A 13305-nucleotide genomic window follows, 5' to 3' on the forward strand; every position below is an offset into this window, starting at 1 on the left:
GTCAAGTATTTTCAAAAAATACGGTGGTTCATAGCATGCAATGGTGGATACGCAGGCAATAAATTACATTCAATCACTTAACCTTGATGACATAGAATTTTAATATGGCGGGTCGGGTAGCTATAATGTCGAAGTAGAGTCATGTACAGCGATGCGTTGATACCTCTTCAAAGTGACGACACACCCTGGTCACCAACAAAAGGGGGGAATGAACAGCCCAGCATGCTCAAAACGAATCTCACAACATAAAACAGGTTCATGGCAGCATGGCAGCCATTGCCCTCCGACTATTCCAGTCCACCTCTGTCTGCTGCCTTATCTCATCACAGAGCTCATTGAAATGCTCGTTTACAATTACCAACGCAGTGTCAATCCATATCCTGTCGGACAGTTGATCGATGCTTTGCAACATGAGAAAATAAAGGCATACATGGATGTGTCCAGTAAGAGATTTTACATAACGAGAATCGTTCTAACATGCATACAGCGTGGGTAAAGTTGGGTTGAATACCTTCCTCTGCGGGACAGGGTTGGTTGTGAACATCTGCTCCATTTGAAGCCACAGCATCATCCATTGCTTGTCCTTGTATCTTTTTTGACAGCGGCCACCCCCGGAAACAAAAAATGGTGAATCCCTGTCAAAACCGGAGAACACATATATATGGCTGACGTAAAAACTATTTTTCGTACCAGTTGTTCTCATTGGTGACCCCCAGGAAGAAGTCCGGATTCCACTCAAACAGGGGCGGGTTCCTTCCTAAGATGTCGATGTCTGGGAATATGGTAGTCAAAATCTTGTACATGGGCCTGGCCTGGAAAACGGCAGCAGATGAGACGGGATAAGAGTTATGGTTGCTTTTTGTTGTTCCCATTTTTTCAGGAAAAAAATATGTGGTATGGGTATTGGGCCATATCAAAAAAAATGAACCAACCTGGTTCCCAATCCGACCGGAGAGTGGGCCCGTATTTTTTTTTCTTTTTTTCCGTATTTGCATACATGATTCAAAACAGGCCCAACAGGCCCACCAGTGCAAAACTATTCTGACAATAATAAAAAAAGCTAAAAAAAACCACTCTCTGAATACAGATGCAACCACAGCGAATTTCGGGTATTATGGGACCAAAAATACCACGCAGCAAATATCATTACATACCACCAACTGAACCGCAAACTTTCTTGCCATAATAGTATCCTGTGTTAGAAAGCTGTCGAATATCCACATCTGGCGACTAGAGACCTCCACGGCCATCAGGTAATAGTGACTCTCCTTCGTGTCCTCGATGACGTCCTTCATCTGGACATAGATCTACCACGGAGTCAAGAGTTAGCACTTCTGCTCAAGGATGAGCGGCTACATGATGGATAAAGAGCATGTTGGTTTTTTGGTTTTGCACAGTTTTAAATATTTTTTTTCTTTTTGGTTTTTCGTGCGGTGTATGCCGCAACAATGCTTACATATCTAAGGCCGTTCGGCCTTGGTAGCCATGTCCCACGAAAGTAGTCCATCAGCGTGTTGTCGTCGATGTCCTCGGTCAGAGCAAACTCCTGTCACGTGTGAGAGGGTCCAGTTATAGAGCGGTCGTAACTGTAGCGAAAACAAGAGCAAAATGGATGCACATAGTATGGGGACATTACCGAAAATATCAGAGGAAGGGACCAGACTGAACACCGTTGCAGTTGTGACTGCGTCCATGTGGTCCTAAGCGCAAGCAGCTCCAGAATGTATGCTGATAGTTCATTCCAGGCAGGAGCGAGGAAAATGACTCTCTATCCAGTTGGTGATCCCACGATGAAACAGTTTCACGTCAGGGTTCATACACTCGCTGAAGACGTAGGCTATCTTCTGGGCCACCTCCAATGGAAAACCCATCTGGCGGGTTATCTTGACACCGTCACGTATGAACTGCAGAAAGAATAAATAAAGTTACGTCATGTTGCTAAGTCCGTTGTTCTTAGAGTACGGTCTAAATGATACATTAATCCTGACATTATAAGCCTTACCGGCGGAAAGGTCACTGCTCCGGATGATGGACTGTGTTGGCTGTTCTGCTGTCTTAGGTTTCTCCGCATTGGTGTTCTCATGTCGTCTGTGAGTTCTCCTCTTTTGAAGAACTTTGCCTGAAATGCCGAGCCGCTTCCTATGATGTTTGCACCGCTTCAGACATTGGAGCCACTCGTGTCCTGTCATGTCGGAGCATAGAGAAAAGGGGTGAAAAATAATTTATGCGAGTGCACAAGTGGTTGTTCAGCTAATACGACACTACACCTATAAGGCAGTCCAGTTTCACTTACAAGCATTGCGTTACCGAATGTGTTGGGGGGTGGAATGGGACATGTTATACAGAGGGGCATGTGTAGTCGATGCGAGATTCGTCTGACGCGACACTGCAGACGCCATGCAAAGATCATTGTGGAGCATCGACCCAAACATGATGGTGCTGTCCGCCCAGCGTCCTGTCATGCTAGGATTGATGTTAGTTCCACTCCCGCTGCCGGGTCTTGCTGCGCATCCCTCGCGGGGTCCCGCAGTTAGGTCGACTATGTCGACATCCGTCGCTGGGCTCCGTTCTCCCCTCCGTTGAGCGCTGCTTTTCAGCATGGCTGCGGTGACCTGCGACCCGGCAATGACAGTCCTTGTCCCAGGCTCCCCTCCCGTCCTTACGTACTTGTTTAGGTATTCGTCAACATGGCCGAGTGCTTTCCTAAGGTCAGCAGTGAATATGTCGACATGAGAGTGCTCTTTCTCAAGAAACTGGGAAAGCAAAGACAGATCTGGGTTAGACAGAGTGAGGGATGGCGAATCTAAGGCCAAATGGAGTATGGATGCAGATAGACAAAGATCATATAGACCTCGAGCAGTCTCACAATGTTTCTGTTCAACGCATCCATCGTGGCGTTCACCTTCAACAAAGCTACCGCCACCAATCCCTTCTACAAACAAGGGTGACACTCGTCAACGCATGTAAGTAAGGAGACATAAATGTTTACCTTATACGGGTTATTCAAGTCCGCATACCTCCGGAGCTAGTTTCTTCTCTGCCTCCTCTTCCATTGACCGCATCTTTCGGTTGACTACCGCATAGGAAGTGTCTTGGTAGAGTGACACATATATACTGAAAATGCACACGAAGAGTTGAAAAACATTTGCTTTTCGGTCGATCTAAGTGGGCCTCTAATATGGCAAAGTGATGTGACCATTCGAATATAGCACGAGGGATCTTTCTTGAAAAAATTGAGTTGCGTCGTTTGAGTGTGCTAGTCGTCTGATAGCATTAGGTGAGAAGATGAATGATAGGACTACCCCAATCCCTACGAGAAAAAGATCCTTCCACAGAGGCCAGCCACAAAGATCCTTCGTAGATTCTTGAAGATCCTTCGTCGGCATCTCGCTTCTAAGCCAATCGATGCACACGTCTGACTGTGGCAACCCGACAGCGACAACCACTAGAGACACCTACATAGGAGTGTGTCACAGTTTTCTGCATCGGCGTTGCCCGGACGTTGTACGCCCATTAATGAGAAGTTGTTCACACTTGGTGTCGGTGGGATGGCACATCTTGGAAGGTTGTCAGATTATAGACAAAACCATGGATGGAGAAATCCAGTTTGTTGGGTCAGATAAGAAAAAGGAGCGGGTGATCACAAGGGTTGGTAGCTGATAAACCACTATTTCATGGTTTATCTTATGCTCAATTGAGTGGTTTATATCAATTCTTTACCCACTTATTCATACTAATTGCATGGTTTTACGTTTTCCTTCCTGATTTTGTACTATGATTGAAAACATGTTTCTTTGGCCTTAAATTTAGCTAATTTTAATCCTCTCTTATTACCATTCGATGCCGTGATATGTGTGCTAAGTGATTTCAGGGATTATAGGGCAGGAATGACTTAGAGCATGGAAAGGAAGCATGCAAAAGTGGAAGGAAAACAAGAAGTTGAAGAAATTGCTAAGCTGTCCAGCCTGACCTCTTCGCACTCAAATGGTCATAACTTGAGCTACAGAGATCCAAATGACATGGTTCCATTTGCGTTGGAAAGCTGACGTCCGGGACTTCGATTTGATACATAATTTCTATAGTGGCCGTACATCTAGGCAACGCAAACGCGTGTTCCACGCAGACATATCGCAGTGACGAAAATCAGTGTGGCAGATATCGTCCCCAGTGATTTCTGGGCTGTTTCTGGCCCAGTTTTCGGCCCAGAACACACAGATTAGAGGCTATAAAGTGAGGGAATCCATTCATTCATCTATCATACTTTCAAATACATAATTTTAGGATTAGATTTAGTTTTAGAGAGAGAGGTTCTCTCCTCTCTCTTAGGAATTAGGATTAGGATTTCTCTTATTTTAGGATTGCTTCTACAATCACAGATTCAAAGTTCCTTTAATTTATTTTCTACTTTTATTTATTCCAATGATTTTATATGTTAATGTTCCTAAATTGGCTTATGAACTTTTCTATGTTAAGATTTAAATGTTCTATTTAATATAATTTGAGGTATTTCAGAATTAAGATTTCTTTCTTTTATTTATGTTACTGTTGCTTTCCATTTGAAGGCATTTTTATTCAAGTAGATTTTCTGCCTTTTGGCTTTGGTTGAATAATTGGAGACACTTAAGTTATCAAAATCCTTGTGATTGATGATTGTTATCTTTGCTAGTTGATTTGTATTCCAATAACTCTAGTCTCTTCTTAGGAATTGACTAGGACCAGAGGAATCAAATTGATTCATCCACTTGACTTACCTTCATAGTTAGAGGTTAATCAAAGGTGGGAGCAAAATCCAATTTTCATCACAATTGATAAGGATAACTAGGATAGGATTTCAATTTCTCATACCTTGCCAAGAGATTTTATTAATTATTAATTTATTTTTATTGTTATTTAAATTACTTCTTCCCTATTTCAAAAATCCAAAAATATACTGTTTTACATAACCAATAATAAATCATACCTCCCTGTAATTCCTTGAGAAGACGACCCGAGGTTTAAATACTTCGGTTAATTAATTTTATTGGGTTTTGTTAATTGTGACAACCAAACTTTTGTAAGAAAGGAATTCTTGTCGGTCTAGAAGCTATACTTACAACGCGAATTTATTTGTGAAAATTCTAGATCGCGCGAGAGTTTCGTTCTTCAAAATGGTGCCATTGCCGGGGAATTGCAAACGTGTGCCTTATTATTCAAATTTCAATATTTAAATTCCAAAATTCAAAATTCAAAATTTAAAATTTAAATTTAAAATTTTAAAAATCAAACCTTTTTAAAATTTAAATCTTTTTCAAATCTTTATCTTATATTGTTGACTTTTTCAAAATTCAAATTTCAAAAATTTAAAATTCAAATTTCAAATTTCAAATTTCAAATTTCAAAATTTAAAATTCAAAATTTAATTTTCCAATTCAAAAATTTGAATTTCAAAACCTTTTAAATTAAAAACTTATCTTCTCTTACCTAACTTATCTTATCTTTTCTAATCTTAAAATCAAATCTTTTTCAAACCTTTTCTCTTATTTATTTTATTTTCCTTTGCTTGTTTATGTGTTTTTATTTTTTAATTTTTATTAGCTACTATGAATTCTCACCCCTCTGGTTTCAAGTTTGGTTCCAATGTTGTTGTAAGGAATGGAAACTATAATGAAAATAGGCATCAAGGTTGGAAAAATCAAAGATGGGAGGAGCCACAAGGATTTGATCAACCCTCTTGGCAACAACCCCCTCCAATGCGCTATAACCAACAAGTCCCATCATATGCTTATGAACCACTTCCTCAACACAACCTTGGACCACCATACTCACAAGCACCTTACCACCAAACACCCCCATATGACCCTAATCCTTATCCACCACACCAACCACCATATGAACCACACCCAGAACCACCACTTCAATATTCACCATCTCCATATCCTTATCAAGAAGAACCACCTTTGTATTATGAGCCCTTTCTCCCAACAAATGAACCCTCCTATCCACCCCAACCTCTGTTGGATAACAACACACTCATCTCTAACATCATTGGTCTCATCTCTACACTCCAAAATCTTATATCCCGCATGGACCAATCCTCTACCTCCAATATTCAACCCTTAAGTTTTAGTGTGCTTCCTTTTTAACCACATAATAATCTTCCCATCCCATCACCACCCTCCATAGAAGAGCACCCACATCCATCAATCCAAGAGCAAGATGATCCCAATTATGCTATTGTATGGAAAAAGAAAAAAGGAATCATCTTCATGAATCTATACTTCATAAGAAGCTAGAGGAGGTCCTACAGATGAAGGTAGTAGAAACCCTTGAAGTTGAAGGAGTGGTTGAAGAATTAGTGAAGGAAGACATCAAGGAGGAGTCTGATTTTGTCTTAGAGCAAGAGGAAGCCCAACATGTGGAGATAGGAGAGACCCTTGAAGATGAAGGAATAGTTGAAAGGAGTTATCATGGAAAGGAAATCATCTAGGATGAGTATGATTTTATACTAAAACAACTGGACAAAGCAGTAATTACTAAAGAGGAGGAAGTGGTTGAAGGCTTAGGAGATGGAGAACCTCCATGGGAAAATCCAGTCATAGAACCTCCTTCCAAGACATTTAAATTTGATGCCAAAGAGGGTGTACTACCTCCAAGGCATACCATGGCTAAAGACTTTGAAGAGGTTGATCAAGAGATGGAAATTAAAAAATAAGAAGCATAACCTCCCATGCCCTTGGTAAGTAATGAAGAAGAGATTGAATTGGAAGAAAGCTACCAAGAGGAAGAGGTTGATATTGAAGAAGTTTGCAAAGAGGTGGAAGTTGTCAAAGAGCACAAGGGAGTGGAGCTTGAAATCACCTTGCCAAAGTTATTGGAGACCTCTCCGCCTAAGTCACCATCATCCTTCACAACATTCAAGTGGGTAAAATTCATATCCCTTAGCTTTCTCATCCCACTTGAATATGGTTTACTTGAGACAGATGGTCAACTTAGAGCTCTTTGTGGCTATAAGAGTAAGAGGGAGATGATTAGTGGTAAGAATTGTCATGCAAGGTTCAATATGGTTGCATGCTCCAAACTGAAGTATCATGGTTGGAAGAATACTAAATTGTATGGGTCTAGGAAGCTGTTTGGATGCCTCAGTGAGAATTCGGATTGCTTACCACCTGGTTGGAACAAAGATGGTCAACAAGAAGACGAGTGCAAAAGCAAGGTTTGGGACCCCGGAATTCATTCCAGCAATCAACACTCATGGGGCCTTGTCACTTGCTTGAAGGCTTTATGCAACTAGTTTGGGATCCCAGAGGTCATTCAAATCACAAACATTGGTGGAGATTCCTGGATGAGTTCAAGCACAAGCCACCATAACAAAGGACTCCCCAAATGTCCAACTTAAGGACTTTAACTAAAAGTTCTAGGTGGGAGACAACCCACCACGGTATGATCGTTTCGTTTCAGTCTTAGTTTTATTTTTACTTTATTTTTATGATGTTAATGACTCTTCTCATCATCCCTGCATTTAGCTGCATATAGTTTGCATATGCATTTTGCATTTTAGTTTTATAAAAAAAAAAAACGCACGCGACGCGTCCGCGTCGCATGTGCATTATGAAGAAAAGAAAGTTGAACAGAAAGTCACGCAAAAGCGTGGCTGGAGGCGTGCCTTAGGCACAAACATGCCCACGCGTCCACGTCAATAACGCATCCGCGTCATTTGGAAAATAAGCCTCCCACATGTTCGCGTCACCCACGCGAACGCGTGCCCCGAAAAATCGACGTAAAAAAGGTGTATGGCAGCAAGTTATGATGGAGTGGGGCTGGTACTGTGCTAGAGGCACAAAATCACCCCACGCGTACGCGTCACTGACGCGTGCGCGTCATTTCGCTTTCAGAACACCCACGCGTACGTGTGGGCGACGCGTACGCGTCGCATGGTGAAAATAGATCTCACGCGCACGCGTGCCTTGCGCGCGCGCGTCACATCCCGATTTTACACTCCCTTCTCCTTTCTTCCTTCATTCTCTTTATTGCATTTAATTACTTTTCTTTCTTCAACAATTTTTCTCTTTCATACTTAGTTATTTATGGTTTCTTTCTTTTCTTTTTCTCCATGCATTATTTTATATTGGTGTTGGAGATTTATTTGGGTCATATATTATTATACTTGAGCTTTTTGGATATCATCAAGAGTGCTTTGACAATTAATATTAATTTTTAGGTTGCATGCATGTTCAGATTTAATATTTTCCCTAACATATTTTACATGCATACTAAGTGTTTGTGAAAAAGCCCGTATGACATTGTGCATTTTTAATTACCCTATTCTTCTACTCCACTGCCTGTTTTTCACAAAACCCTTGCAACTCTTTTTATTCATTGAAATTAATTGTCAATACAAACGTGATTAGTTTGTTACGAGTGATAATACATTTTTATTGATGCTTGATCTGTGCTACTCATGCCCTTGCCAGCATGCTAATCAACATCTTGCATCTACTTACCATAATATGCCCTTACTATATTTCCATTGATGAACTGATCACATGTAGTCGCGACCATGTGTTCACGACATCCTTCTTTACCTTGGCATTAATTATCACTTGTATTGTCCTCCTCCTTGCTTTAACCCTTGATTTTACATGTTACCTTCCTTTTTCCTCTTCAAGATGGCCACCAAGAAGGGTAAAGAGAAAGCTACTCCCAAACCACCAGCAAGAAAAGGAACAAAAAGAGCACTAGCTGCGGAGCCACCCGTCCACTTGTACATCTTAGCATGCACCGAGGACGGTCCAATCTTTAAGTGTGGGAAGGTCAATACCGATCTTCATAGGTTAGTTATTTTCTTTTCAACACCAATATATTACTATTTGTTAGTTCATTGTTGCATTTGCATGTTTGATTGCATGTTTGTTTGATTTTATGCATTTAGTTACTACTTAGTTAAAGTATTTAATTTCTTCTAAGACCCTACTTTTTGAAAAATTTCACTAATTTAAATCAAAACCTTTGTGTAACCTTGTTTGAAGTTGTATTTGGAATATAGTTTAAAAAGCTAAGAACACACAACCTGTGAGATTTGAGCTTAATTACATGGTTACATTATTTAACCATAAATATTTTATTCTTGTGTGTTTACTTCTCTATGATTGTAATCTTATTTTGTTTCATCCTATATGTCCAATATTTAATATGTTATATGCATGCGTATGATTGAGGCCATTATTTATTTTTGCTCACTTATCTCAAATAAGCCTACCCTTTAAATTACCTTTGTTAGCCACTTTGAGCCTTTTAAATACCATTTGTTCTATATTTTACCACATTACTAGCCTTAAGCGGAAAAACAATTAAATATCCCAATTGAATCTTTGGTTAGCTTAAGATAAAAATTGTGTGTTAATTAAGTATGGGAAAATTGTGGGAACAATGGTTAATAAGGGAATATGTCATGATAAAATAGATGAGAATTTGGGTACCTACTCATGTGAGACTAGAAAAATTAAAAATTCATGTGCATTGATAAGTTATGTTTATTTTTCTATTTAAAAAAATAAAAATAAAAAAAATCCAAAATAAAAATATTCAATAAATAAGTAAATAAATAAGGGAACAAAATTACCCCAATGTTAAGTTAATGAAAAATCAATGCATATGTGATAAAATTAAAGAAAAGTTGATACATGAGTATGTGATGCAAAAGTGGAAATTTTGGGTAGCTAGGCATGAATCAGAATTATATAGAGTATATGTATGTTAGGTGAAAGCTTAGGTTAATTAAAGATTCAATTTATAGCTCACTTAGCCATATATATACCCTCACCCTTACCTTAGCCCCATTACAACCTTGAAAAGACCTCATGATGTTTGCATTGGTACATTAAATACTTGTTGATTGGTTAGATGAAGAACAAAGTTTAGAAAGCATGATTAGAGAAGAGTAGAGTGAATTACCCTATACACTTGAGTGATTAGAGTGCATATACACTACCAGTGATGGTTCAATGCTTAATTCTATGTTCCCTGCTTTCATGAGCTATCTTCTTACAAGTTTACTTGTCTTTTATTGTATGATTTGGATTAGTGAAATTTGATTTATATTTGTCTTGGAGAACTTGTTTACTTTTAACTAAGTAAATAGAAACATCTTAGCATATATAGTTGCATTCATATACATAGGTTACATTTCATACATTTTACCATTCCTCTTCACTCCTTTATAGCTTCTCTTGAGCTTAGCATGAGGACATGATAATGTTTAAGTGTGGGGAAGTTGATAAACCACTATTTCATGGTTTATCTTATGCTCAATTGAGTGGTTTATATCAATTTTTTACCCACTTATTCATACTAATTGCATGGTTTTACGTTTTCCTTCCTGATTTAGTACTATGATTGAAAACATGTTTCTTTGGCCTTAACTTTAGCTAATTTTAATCCTCTCTTATTACCATTCGATGCCGTGATATGTGCGCTAAGTGATTTCAGGGATTACAGGGCAGGAATGGCTTAGAGGATGGAAAGGAAGCATGGAAAAGTGGAAGGAAAACAAGAAGTTGAACAAATTGCTAAGCAGTCCAGCCTGACCTCTTCGCACTCAAACGGTCATAACTTGAGCTAAAGAGGTCCCAATGACACGGTTCTAGTTGCGTTGGAAAGATGACGTTTGGGGCTTCGATTTGATATATAATTTGGCATAGTGGCCATACAACTAGGCGATGTGAACGTGTGCACCACGCGGACGTGTCACAGTGACGAAAATCAGCGTGGCAGATTTCGCCCCCAGTGATTTCTGGGCTGTTTCTGGCCCAGGTTTTGGCCCAAAGCACACAGATTAGAGGCTATAAAGTGAGGGAATCCATTCATTCATCAATCATACTTTCAAATACACAATTTTAGGATTAGATGTAGTTTTAGAGAGAGAGGTTCTCTCCTCTCTCTTAGGAATTAGGATTAGGATTTCTCTTATTTTAGGATTGCTTCTACAATCACAGGTTCAAAGTTCCTTTAATTTATTTTCTACTTTTATTTATTCCAATACTTTTATTTGTTAATGTTCCTAAATTGGCTTATGAACTTTTCCATGTTAAGATTTGAATGTTCTATTTAATATAATTTGAGGTATTTCAGAATTAAGATTTCTTTCTTTTATTTATGTTACTGTTGCTTCCCATTTGAAGGCATTTTTATTCAAGCAAATTTTCTTCCTTTTGGCTTTGGTTGAATAATTGGAGACACTTGAGTTATCAAACTCCTTGTGATTGATGATTGTTATCTTTGCTAGTTGATTTGTATTCCAATAACTCTAGTCTCTTCTTAGGAATTGACTAGGACCAGAGGAATCAAATTGATTCATCCACTTGACTTACCTTCATAGTTAGAGGTTAATCAAAGGTGGGAGCAAAATCCAATTCTCATCATAATTGATAAGGATAACTAGGATAGGATTTTAATTTCTCATACCTTACCAAGATATTTTATTAATTATTAATTTATTTTTCTTGTTATTTAAATTACTTCTTCCTTATTTCAAAAACCCAAAAATATACTGTTTTACATAACCAATAATAAATCATACCTCCCTGCAATTCCTTGAGAAGACGACCCGAGGTTGGAATACTTCGGTTAATTAATTTTATTGGGTTTTGTTACTTGTGACAACCAAACTTTTGTAAGAAAGGAATTCTTGTCGGTCTAGAAGCTATACTTACAACATGAATTTATTTGTGAAAATTCTAGATTGCGCGAGAGTTTCGTTCTTCAGTAGCGGTCCAACGTGGGGTTGTTTTCCCAAATGCGTGAATGAAGGGCACAAGAGACGTCACTCGGAGATCCCAATTACGAAAATGCACTCTCAATAACAAAAAATAAAAGGGTGGATAAAAACATCTAAAGTGACTTATTCGAGGGTAATAAGGTAATTTTACTCCAAAATAAAACGTGCCATCTCGTGGGACAATTCTACAATGTGCCATGCATACTCTTTCAACTGCACCTGGGCGGGCCTCATTCGACTCCTGGCAGCCGTGTGATTCGGCTCGACCACGAACAAGAGCGAAGTAGAAGACCTCCGACGTACCCACTAGATAAAAAAAAATTTGAATTTTTAAAAAAGATCTGAACAAAATGTGAAAATTCTTTCGAAAAAATTGTTACAATTATCGGCAAAATAAATGCACTTTGAAAGTGAACACAGAAGCAACAATTTTTTTGCTGCAGAGGTGTTTTTAGGTGGTAAAATGGCGTCTGCTTTTATAGAAAAAAATATTTCCCATTATAAAGAAGAAACAGTGTTCAAGGACCTTAATCATACGCATATCCCTCCCCAACGCGTTTGTCAAATACATCCCACATAATATAATCCACGCAGGGGTTTGCACAGTACCCACACAAGGTTAACATGAACTCCCTAGCGATGTAGGGCTCCCGCCCCCACTTATGCCAGACTCGTTTTTTACACTTCTGCAAATGTAGGCTTTTGTTGCCTATCCGATTTTCTGTCTATAACAACAATTTTTCTTAGAAGCATTATTATATACAAACAGTTTCTAACAGTACAAGATAATGAGTGGAATAACAACGTACAATCAAAACAAGATTCCAACCACCAGCATAGTGATACCCAGCACATAGATGCCACATCCACAGTGATCTTCATTGGCACGTCCCTCCCAACCCCGGGGATGACACGGCGCCATTAATGGGAGAATTATTTCAGAGTTTCCTCTGCGACAAAATGCTGGCCAGCTGACGTAGCACTTCTGACGTCTGAGCCAAGTGCTCCGTCCTATCCCTCTCGAGTTCGGTGATACGATTTTCGAGGGACTCGACCGCATCCTGTAGCTGTCGTATCAACAGGCCCACTGCAATGGTCACAACAAGGTCAACAAGAACAATTAATACAACAAACTTTACCACACTATGGTCCGGGAAAAAAAAAAGAGAAGAATCTGTAGATTTGGGTTGTACCTAAACCCTTCAGAGTATGCCGTGTGGCCGTGCCGTCACTCCCGCAGACGCCGCCCTTTCAGGGAAACTCTGCCGCAAGTGACAGCTCGGTTTGCCGTGCCTGGGCAGGGGTTGCATGGATCTGGAAGTAGTCGTTCCAGGCAGTGACGGCCTATTCATAGGTACGATAGCGAAGGTGCCGGTTCTGGGGAAAGCCGTCCACCTGAGCCGATGCCGCTTCCCATGTTGCGTATATTCTGGGTACACGCCCCTAAACACGACATAGCATGCACCCTCGGGTCGTATTGCAATCGCCTCTGGTGGCAACTCGGAGATATTCCACGGGGAGAGTATGTTCTGGTTAAAGAGTCAGGAGTAGGG

The sequence above is a fragment of the Arachis ipaensis genome, chromosome B09 (genome assembly GCF_000816755.2).
Source record: "Arachis ipaensis cultivar K30076 chromosome B09, Araip1.1, whole genome shotgun sequence".
NCBI classification, from domain to species: Eukaryota; Viridiplantae; Streptophyta; class Magnoliopsida; order Fabales; family Fabaceae; genus Arachis; species Arachis ipaensis.